A 12,371-nucleotide genomic window follows, 5' to 3' on the forward strand; every position below is an offset into this window, starting at 1 on the left:
CTGTTTGTAAGCTTTTTCTCCAGTATATTATACTGGATGAGTTCTGTTTAGACTAAAATTATGTTTTATTTGTCATTACTTTTTGTAGACTTTGTTGTGATTGTGATTTATTTCTCATATATATACTGGATTCTGATTGTGTTTATTTATTTAATTTGTAATACGTTTTTTTTTCATGATTTTATAGAAATTGAGTCTTCAAGTAGGATATTGATACGTATTTCTAAAATGTTGAAGTTTTTATCTTAAAATTATATGAAATGTTGTTTATGTGTGTTGTATTTTGATTTTAGGAGGGAGATAGATTTTATGATTTGGATGAGTGGTTTCCTGCTGATTGTTATTGGAAAGGCGATCGAAAATTTAAGAAAACAATTTCGTCGTTTATGTGTGGAACTCAAATGGATCAACTAAAGAATGGTGTATTTGGGAAATTTTTAGAGTTGAATGACGTGGGTCACTCTGGGAAGTTGACTCATTTGCTTTCTCAAGTTTTTTACAAGGATAAAACCAAAATGGTTTTTAGAGTTTTTGATAACGATGTAGCATTTACAGAAGATGGTTTCTATTACCGGGCTGAAGATTGACGCATCTGATTATAGTTTCGTTGATGATAGAGAGAACCGTTTGAAGGAACGGTATTTCTCTAATGTGAAAAAAGGTTTGAAGGTAGATGATTTATATCAGTTTATAAAAAAGCGTTCTCGACTCCGTGATGGTGCAGCTGATGATGTATGTGATGATGTCGAGGTCTGCGATGAAGATGTGTAAAGCTTGTCGAGATTTATATATTAGAAGCTGTTATTTTGGGTAAAGACATTAAAAGAAATATAAGTGAACGTAATATGAAAATCATAGACGACACAGAACTTTGTGCTTCTTTTCCATGGGGCAGTTTCTGCTTTGAAGAGTTGATTGATAATTTGTCTCATCTTCTATCAACTGAGTCAGTGAAAAAGAAATCAGTTGGTAGGCTTCCATCTTATACGTCACTTGGATTCCCGTTTTTGTTTAATGTATGGATAATGGAAGTGTTTACTGATTTCCGTCAATATTCAATATATGAGGATCGGGGGCCAATTAGGATGTTGTCTTACTCCAGCATTGGATGTCCAAAATATGACACACTTTGCGATGAATTCTTTAAGAAAACAAGTGTAAGTTAATAGTATGTGAATTTTTAATATATACTTGTGCTCGTATATTTTGTTTTTCTCTAACTATTTATATTTCTGTTTGATTAATAGAACATCAAGTATTTTAGGGTGAATCAATCATATCTTCTCCAAGCTTCATCAAAAGTTAATCTTAGCGACATTGTCAAAAGTAGTTGTTTCTTAAATTTTATTTAGTCTTGCTTTTCATTAATTTCTACTATCGTATACTAGATTTATGTTCTAATAACTTGCTTTTCATTAAGTTTATTCTGTGAATGATTGTCTTCCAGTATGTAATACTGGAAGTGTGTCCTCTCAATATTTGTCTTCCAGTATGTAATACTGGGATTATTGTTGAGTTGTTTATTCCAGTATATCTTACAGGAAGTCTGGTGTGTGTTACCTTCTAATTCATTTCATCTAGTATATTATACGGACGACTGCCAGTATATTATTTAGTCTTGCTTTTCATTAATTTCTACTATCATATTCAAGATTTATGTTCTAATAACTTGCTTTTCATTAAGTTTATTCTGTGAATGATTGTCTTCCAGTATGTAATATTGGAAGTGTGTCCTCTCAATGTTTGTCTTCCATTATGTAATACTGAGATAATTGTTGAGTTATTTATTCCTGTATATTTTACAGGGAGTCTGGTGTGTGTTACACCTTCTAATTCATTTCATCCAGTATATTATACTGAAAGACTGCCAATATATTATTTAGTCTTGCTTTTCATTAATTTCTACTATCATATACTAGATTTATATTCTAATAACTTGCTTTCCATTAAGTTTATTCTATGAATGATTGTCTTCCAGTATGTAATACTAGAAGTGTATCCTCTCAATGTTTGTCTTCCAGTATGTAATACTGAGATAATTGTTGAGTTGTTTATTCCTATATATTTTACAGGGAGTCTGGTGTGTGTTACACCTTCTAACTCATTTCATCCAGTATATTATACTGGAAGACTGCCAATATATTATTTAATCTTGCTTTTCATTAATTTCTACTATCATATACTAGATTTTTGTTTTAATAACTTGCTTTTCATTAAGTTTATTGTGTGAATGATTGTCTTCCAGTATGTAATACTAGAAGTGTGTCCTCTCAATGTTTGTCTTCCAGTATGTAATACTGAGATAATTGTTGAGTTGTTTATTCTTATATATTTTACAGGGAGTCTGGTGTGTGTTACACCTTCTAATTCATTTCATCCAGTATATTATACTGGAAGACTGCCAGTATATTATTTAGTTTTGCTTTTCATTAATTTCTACTATCATATACTAGATTTATGTTCTAATAACTTGCTTTTCATTAAGTTTATTCTATGAATGATTGTCTTCCAGTATGTAATACTGGAAGTGTCTCCTCTCAATGTTTGTCTTCCAGTATGTAATACTGAGATAATTATTGAGTTATTTATTCATGTATATTTTACAGGGAGTCTGGTGTGTGTTAAACCTTCCAATTCATTTCATCCAGTATATTATACTGGAAGACTGCCAGTATATTATTTAGTCTTGCTTTTCATTAATTTCTACTATCATATACTAGATTTATGTTCTAATAACTTGCTTTTCATTAAGTTTATTCTATGAATGATTGTCTTCCAGTATGTAATACTGGAAGTGTGTCCTCTCAATGTTTGTCTTCCAGTATGTAATACTGAGATAATTGTTGAGTTGTTTATTCCTATATATTTTACAGGGAGTCTGGTGTGTGATACACCTTCTAATTCATTTCATCCAGTATATTATACTGGAAGACTGCCAATATATTATTTAGTCTTGCTTTTCATTAATTTCTACAATCATATACTAGATTTTTGTTCTAATAACTTGCTTTCCATTAAGTTTATTCTATGAATGATTGTCTTCCAGTATGTAATACTGTAAGTGTGTCCTCTCAATGTTTGTCTTCCAGTATGTAATACTGAGATAATTGTTGAGTTGTTTATTCTTGTATATTTTACAGGGAGTCTGGTGTGTGTTACCCCTTCTAATTCATTTCATCCAGTATATTATACGGACGACTGCCAGTATATTATTTAGTCTTGCTTTTCATTAATTTCTACTATCATATTCAAGATTTATGTCTAATAACTTGCTTTTCATTAAGTTTATTCTGTGAATGATTGTCTTCCAGTATGTAATACTGGAAGTGTCTCCTCTCAATGTTTGTCTTCCAGTATGTAATACTGAGATAATTATTGAGTTATTTATTCATGTATATTTTACAGGGAGTCTGGTGTGTGTTAAACCTTCCAATTCATTTCATCCAGTATATTATACTGGAAGACTGCCAGTATATTATTTAGTCTTGCTTTTCATTAATTTCTACTATCATATACTAGATTTATGTTCTAGTAACTTGCTTTTCATTAAGTTTATTCTATGAATGATTGTCTTCCAGTATGTAATACTGGAAGTGTGTCCTCTCAATGTTTGTCTTCCATTATGTAATACTGAGATAATTGTTGAGTTATTTATTCCTATATATTTTACAGGGAGTCTGGTGTGTGATACACCTTCTAATTCATTTCATCCAGTATATTATACTGGAAGACTGCCAATATATTATTTAGTCTTGCTTTTCATTAATTTCTACAATCATATACTAGATTTTTGTTCTAATAACTTGCTTTCCATTAAGTTTATTCTATGAATGATTGTCTTCCAGTATGTAATACTGTAAGTGTGTCCTCTCAATGTTTGTCTTCCAGTATGTAATACTGAGATAATTGTTGAGTTGTTTATTCCTATATATTTTACAGGGAGTCTGGTGTGTGATACACCTTCTAATTCATTTCATCCAGTATATTATACTGGAAGACTGCCAATATATTATTTAGTCTTGCTTTTCATTAATTTCTACAATCATATACTAGATTTTTGTTCTAATAACTTGCTTTCCATTAAGTTTATTCTATGAATGATTGTCTTCCAGTATGTAATACTGGAAGTGTGTCCTCTCAATATTTGTCTTCCAGTATGTAATACTGAGATAATTGTTGAGTTGTTTATTCCTATATATTTTACAGGGAGTCTGGTGTGTGTTACACCTTCTAATTCATTTCATCCAGTATATTATACTGGAAGACTGCCAGTATATTATTTAGTCTTGCTTTTCATTAATTTCTACTATCATATACTAGATTTATGTTCTAATAACTTGCTTTCCATTAAGTTTATTCTGTGAATGATTGTCTTCCAGTATGTAATACTGGAAGTGTCTCCTCTCAATGTTTGTCTTCCAGTATGTAATACTGAGATAATTGTTGAGTTGTTTATTCCTATATATTTTACAGGGAGTCTGGTGTGTGATACACCTTCTAATTCATTTCATCCAGTATATTATACTGGAAGACTGCCAGTATATTATTTAGTTTTGCTTTTCATTAATTTCTACTATCATATACTAGATTTATGTTCTAATAACTTGCTTTTCATTAAGTTTATTCTATGAATGATTGTCTTCCAGTATGTAATACTGGAAGTGTCTCCTCTCAATGTTTGTCTTCCAGTATGTAATACTGAGATAATTATTGAGTTATTTATTCATGTATATTTTACAGGGAGTCTGGTGTGTGTTAAACCTTCCAATTCATTTCATCCAGTATATTATACTGGAAGACTGCCAGTATATTATTTAGTCTTGCTTTTCATTAATTTCTACTATCATATACTAGATTTATGTTCTAATAACTTGCTTTTCATTAAGTTTATTCTATGAATGATTGTCTTCCAGTATGTAATACTGGAAGTGTGTCCTCTCAATGTTTGTCTTCCAGTATGTAATACTGAGATAATTGTTGAGTTGTTTATTCCTATATATTTTACAGGGAGTCTGGTGTGTGTTACACCTTCTAATTCATTTCATCCAGTATATTATACTGGAAGACTGCCAGTATATTATTTAGTCTTGCTTTTCATTAATTTCTACTATCATATACTAGATTTATGTTCTAATAACTTGCTTTCCATTAAGTTTATTCTGTGAATGATTGTCTTCCAGTATGTAATACTGGAAGTGTCTCCTCTCAATGTTTGTCTTCCAGTATGTAATACTGAGATAATTGTTGAGTTATTTATTCATGTATATTTTACAGGGAGTCTGGTGTGTGTTAAACCTTCTAATTCATTTCATCCAGTATATTATACTGGAAGACTGCCAGTATATTATTTAGTCTTGCTTTTCATTAATTTCTACTATCATATACTAGATTTATGTTCTAATAACTTGCTTTTCATTAAGTTTATTCTATGAATGATTGTCTTCCAGTATGTAATACTGGAAGTGTGTCCTCTCAATGTTTGTCTTCCAGTATGTAATACTGAGATAATTGTTGAGTTGTTTATTCCTATATATTTTACAGGGAGTCTGGTGTGTGATACACCTTCTAATTCATTTCATCCAGTATATTATACTGGATGACTGCCAATATATTATGTAGTCTTGCTTTTCATTAATTTCTATAATCATATACTAGATTTTTGTTCTAATAACTTGCTTTCCATTAAGTTTATTCTATGAATGATTGTCTTCCAGTATGTAATACTGTAAGTGTGTCCTCTCAATGTTTGTCTTCCAGTATGTAATACTGAGATAATTGTTGAGTTGTTTATTCTTGTATATTTTACAGGGAGTCTGGTGTGTGTTACCCCTTCTAATTCATTTCATCCAGTATATTATATTGGAAGACTGCCAGTATATTATTTAGTCTTGCTTTTCATTAATTTCTACTATCATATACTAGATTTATGTTCTAATAATTTGCTTTTCATTAAGTTTATTCTGTGAATGATTGTCTTCCAGTATGTAATACTGGAAGTGTCTCCTCTCAATGTTTGTCTTCCAGTATGTAATACTGAGATAATTATTGAGTTATTTATTCCTGTATATTTTACAGGGAGTCTGGTGTGTGTTACACCTTCTAATTCATTTCATCCAGTATATTATACTGGAAGACTGCCAATATATTATTTAGTCTTGCTTTTCATTAATTTCTACTATCATATACTAGATTTTTATTCTAATAACTTGCTTACCATTAAGTTTATTCTATGAATGATTTTCTTCCAGTATGTAATACTGTAAGTGTGTCCTCTCAATGGTTGTCTTCCAGTATGTAATACTGAGATAATTGTTGAGTTGTTTATTCTTGTATATTTTACAGGGAGTCTGGTGTGTGTTACCCCTTCTAATTCATTTCATCCAGTATATTATACTGGAAGACTGCCAGTATATTATTTAGTCTTGCTTTTCATTAATTTCTACTATCATATACTAGATTTATGTTCTAATAACTTGTTTTTCATTAAGTTAATTCTGTGAATGATTGTCTTCCAGTATGTAATACTGGAAGTGTGTCCTCTCAATGTTTGTCTTCCAGTATGTAATACTGAGATAATTGTTGAGTTGTTTGATCCTATATATTTTACAGGGAGTCTGGTGTGTGTTACACCTTCTAATTCATTTCATCCAGTATATTATACTGGAAGACTACTAGTATATTATTTAGTCTTGCTTTTCATTAATTTCTACTATCATATACTAGATTTTTGTTCTAATAAATTTCTTTTCATTAAGTTTAGTGTGTGAATGATTGTCTTCCAGTATGTAATACTGGAAGTGTGTCCTCTCAATATTTGTCTTCCAGTATGTAATACTGGGATTATTGTTGAGTTGTTTATTCAAGTATATCTTAGAGGAAGTCTGGCGTGTGTTACTTTCTAATTCATTTCATCCAGTATATTATACAGAAGACTGCCAGTATATTATTTAGTCTTGCTTTTCATTAATTTCTATTATCATATTCAAGATTTATGTTCTAATAACTTGCTTTTCATTAAGTTTATTCTGTGAATGATTGTCTTCCAGTATGTAATATTGGAAGTGTGTCCTCTCAATGTTTGTGTTCCATTATGTAATACTGAGATAATTGTTGAGTTATTTATTCCTGTATATTTTACAGGGAGTCTGGTGTGTGTTACACCTTCTAATTCATTTCATCCAGTATATTATACTGGAAGACTGCCAGTATATTCTTTAGTCTTGCTTTTCATTAATTTCTACTATCATATACTAGATTTATATTCTAATAACTTGCTTTCCATTAAGTTTATTCTATGAATGATTGTCTTCCAGTATGTAATACTGGAAGTGTATCCTCTCAATGTTTGTCTTCCAGTATGTAATACTGAGATAATTGTTGAGTTGTTTATTTCTATATATTTTACAGGGAGTCTGGTGTGTGTTACACCTTCTAATTCATTTCATCCAGTATATTATACTGGAAGACTACTAGTATATTATTTAGTCTTGCTTTTCATTAATTTCTACTATCATATACTAGATTTATGTTCTAATAACTTGCTTTTCATTAAGTTAATTCTGTGAATGATTGTCTTCCAGTATGTAATACTGGAAGTGTGTCCTCTCAATGTTTGTCTTCCAGTATGTAATACTGAGATAATTGTTGAGTTGTTTGATCCTATATATTTTACAGGGAGTCTGGTGTGTGTTACACCTTCTAATTCATTTCATCCAGTATATTATACTGGAAGACTACTAGTATATTATTTAGTCTTGCTTTTCATTAATTTCTACTATCATATACTAGATTTTTGTTCTAATAACTTTCTTTTCATTAAGTTTAGTGTGTGAATGATTGTCTTCCAGTATGTAATACTGGAAGTGTGTCCTCTCAATATTTATCTTCCATTATGTAATACTGGATTATTGTTGAGTTGTTTATTCCTGTATATCTTAGAGGAAGTCTGGCGTGTGTTACTTTCTAATTCATTTCATCCAGTATATTATCTGGAAGACTGCCAGTATATTATTTAGTCTTGCTTTTCATTAATTTCTATTATCATATTCAAGATTTATGTTCTAATAACTTGCTTTTCATTAAGTTTATTCTGTGAATGATTGTCTTCCAGTATGTAATATTGGAAGTGTGTCCTCTCAATGTTTGTGTTCCATTATGTAATACTGAGATAATTGTTGAGTTATTTATTCCTGTATATTTTACAGGGAGTCTGGTGTGTGTTACACCTTCTAATTCATTTCATCCAGTATATTATACTGGAAGACTGCCAGTATATTGTTTAGTCTTGCTTTTCATTAATTTCTACTATCATATACTAGATTTTTGTTTTAATAACTTGTTTTCCATTAAGTTTATTCTGTGAATGATTGTCTTCCAGTATGTAATAGTGGAAGTGTCTCCTCTCAATGTTTGTCTTCCAGTATGTAATACTGAGATAATTGTTGAGTTATTTATCCCTGTATATTTTACAGGGAGTCTGGTGTGTGTTACACCTTCTAATTCATTTCATCCAGTATATTATACTGGAAGACTGCCCGTATATTATTTAGTCTTGCTTTTCATTAATTTCTACTATCATATACTAGATTTATGTTTTAATAACTTGCTTTTCATTAAGTTTATTCTGTGAATGATTGTCTTCCAGTATGTAATACTGGAAGTGTCTCCTCTCAATGTTTGTCTTCCAGTATGTAATACTGAGATAATTGTTGAGTTATTTATTCCTGTATATTTTACAGGGAGTCTGGTGTGTGTTACACCTTCTAATTCATTTCATCCAGTATATTATACTGGAAGACTGCCAGCATATTATTTAGTCTTGCTTTTCATTAATTTCTACTATCATATTCAAGATTTATGTTCTAATAACTTGTTTTTCATTAAGTTTATTCTGTGAATGATTGTCTTCCAGTATGTAATATTGGAAGTGTGTCCTCTCAATGTTTGTCTTCCATTATGTAATACTGAGATAATTGTTGAGTTGTTTATTCCTATATATTTTACAGGGAGTCTGGTGTGTGATACACCTTCTAATTCATTTCATCCAGTATATTATACTGGAAGACTGCCAATATATTATTTAGTCTTGCTTTTCATTAATTTCTACAATCATATACTAGATTTTTGTTCTAATAACTTGCTTTCCATTAAGTTTATTCTATGAATGATTGTCTTCCAGTATGTAATACTGTAAGTGTGTCCTCTCAATGTTTGTCTTCCAGTATGTAATACTGAGATAATTGTTGAGTTGTTTATTCTTGTATATTTTACAGGGAGTCTAGTGTGTTTTACCCCTTCTAATTCATTTCATCAAATATATTATACTGGAAGACTGCCAGTATATTATTTAGTCTTGCTTTTCATTAATTTCTACTATCATATACTAGATTTATGTTCTAATAACTTGTTTTTCATTAAGTTAATTCTGTGAATGATTGTCTTCCAGTATGTAATACTGGAAGTGTGTCCTCTCAATGTTTGTCTTCCAGTATGTAATACTGAGATAATTGTTGAGTTATTTATTCCTATATATTTTACAGGGAGTCTGGTGTGTGTTACACCTTCTAATTCATTTCATCCAGTATATTATACTGGAAGACTACTAGTATATTTTTTAGTCTTGCTTTTCATTAATTTCTACTATCATATACTAGATTTTTGTTCTAATAACTTGCTTTTCATTAAGTTTAGTGTGTGAATGATTGTCTACCAGTATGTAATACTGGAAGTGTGTCCTCTCAATATTTGTCTTCTAGTATGTAATACTGGGATTATTGTTGAGTTGTTTACTCCTATATATTTTACAGGGAGTCTGGTGTGTGTTACACCTTCTAACTCATTTCATCCAGTATATTATACTGGAAGAATGCCAATATATTATTTAGTCTTGCTTTTCATTAATTTCTACAATCATATACTAGATTTTTGTTCTAATAACTTGCTTTCCATTAAGTTTATTCTATGAATGATTGTCTTCCAGTATGTAATACTGTAAGTGTGTCCTCTCAATGTTTGTCTTCCAGTATGTAATACTGAGATAATTGTTGAGTTGTTTATTCTTGTATATTTTACAGGGAGTCTGGTGTGTGTTACACCTTCTAATTCATTTCATCCAGTATATTATACTGGAAGACTGCCAGCATATTATTTAGTCTTGCTTTTCATTAATTTCTACTATCATATACTAGATTTATGTTCTAATAACTTGCTTTTCATTAAGTTTATTCTGTGAATGATTGTCTTCCAGTATGTAATATTGGAAGTGTGTCCTCTCAATGTTTGTCTTCCATTATGTAATACTGAGATAATTGTTGAGTTGTTTATTCCTATATATTTTACAGGGAGTCTGGTGTGTGTTACACCTTCTAATTCATTTCATCCAGTATATTATACTGGAAGACTACCAATATATTATTTAGTCTTGCTTTTCATTAATTTCTACTAACATATACTAGATTTTTGTTCTAATAACTTGCTTTTCATTAAGTTTATTGTGTGAATGATTGTCTTCCAGTATGTAATACTGGAAGTGTGTCCTCTCAATGTTTGTCTTCCAGTATGTAATACTGAGATAATTGTTGAGTTGTTTATTCCTATATATTTTACAGGGAGTCTGGTGTGTGGTACACCTTCTAATTCATTTCATCCAGTATATTATACTGGAAGACTACTAGTATATTATTTAGTCTTGATTTTCATTAATTTCTACTATCATATACTAGATTTTTGTTCTAATAACTTGCTTTTCATTAAGTTTAGTGTGTGAATGATTGTCTACTAGTATGTAATATTGGAAGTGTGTCCTCTCAATATTTGTCTTCTAGTATGTAATACTGGGATTATTGTTGAGTTGTTTATTCCTATATATTTTACAGGGACTCTGGTGTGTGTTACACCTTCTAACTCATTTCATCCAGTATATTATACTGGAAGACTGCCAATATATTATTTAGTCTTGCTTTTCATTAATTTCTACAATCATATACTAGATTTGTGTTCTAATAACTTGCTTTCCATTAAGTTTATTCTATGAATGATTGTCTTCCAGTATGTAATACTGGAAGTGTGTCCTCTCAATGTTTGTCTTCCAGTATGTAATACTGAGATAATTGTTGAGTTGTTTATTCTTGTATATTTTACAGGGAGTCTGGTGTGTTTTACCCCTTCTAATTCATTTCATCCAATATATTATACTGGAAGACTGCCAGTATATTATTTAGTCTTGCTTTTCATTAATTTCTACTATCATATACTAGATTTATGTTCTAATAACTTGCTTTTCATTAAGTTTATTCTGTGAATGATTGTCTTCCAGTATGTAATATTGGAAGTGTGTCCTCTCAATGTTTGTCTTCCATTATGTAATACTGAGATAATTGTTGAGTTGTTTATTCCTATATATTTTACAGGGAGTCTGGTGTGTGTTACACCTTCTAATTCATTTCATCCAGTATATTATACTGGAAGACTACCAGTATATTATTTAGTCTTGCTTTTCATTAATTTCTACTAACATATACTAGATTTTTGTTCTAATAACTTGCTTTTCATTAAGTTTATTGTGTGAATGATTGTCTTCCAGTATGTAATACTGGAAGTGTGTCCTCTCAATGTTTGTCTTCCAGTTTGTAATACTGAGATAATTGTTGAGTTGTTTATTCTTGTATATTTTACAGGGAGTCTGGTGTGTGTTACACCTTCTAATTCATTTCATCCAGTATATTATACTGGAAGACTGTCAGTATATTATTTAGTCTTGCTTTTCATTAATATCTACTATCATATACTAGATTTATGTTCTAATTACTTGCTTTACATTAAGTTTATTCTATGAATTATTGTCTTCCAGTATGTAATACTGGAAGTGCATCCTCTCAATGTTTGTCTTCCAGTATGTAATACTGAGATAATTGTTGAGTTGTTTATTCCTATATATTTTACAGGGAGTCTGGTGTGTGTTACACCTTCTAATTCATTTCATCCAGTATATTATACTGGAAGACTACCAGTATATTATTTAGTCTTGCTTTTCATTAATTTCTACTAACATATACTAGATTTTTGTTCTAATAACTTGCTTTTCATTAAGTTTATTGTGTGAATGATTGTCTTCCAGTATGTAATACTGGAAGTGTGTCCTCTCAATGTTTGTCTTCCAGTATGTAATACTGAGATAATTGTTGAGTTGTTTATTCTTGTATATTTTACAGGGAGTCTGGTGTGTGTTACACCTTCTAATTCATTTCATCCAGTATATTATACTGGAAGACTGTCAGTATATTATTTAGTCTTGCTTTTCATTAATATCTACTATCATATACTAGATTTATGTTCTAATTACTTGCTTTACATTAAGTTTATTCTATGAATTA

Source organism: Nicotiana sylvestris, chromosome 2, assembly GCF_000393655.2.
Source record: "Nicotiana sylvestris chromosome 2, ASM39365v2, whole genome shotgun sequence".
Taxonomy (NCBI): Eukaryota; Viridiplantae; Streptophyta; class Magnoliopsida; order Solanales; family Solanaceae; genus Nicotiana; species Nicotiana sylvestris.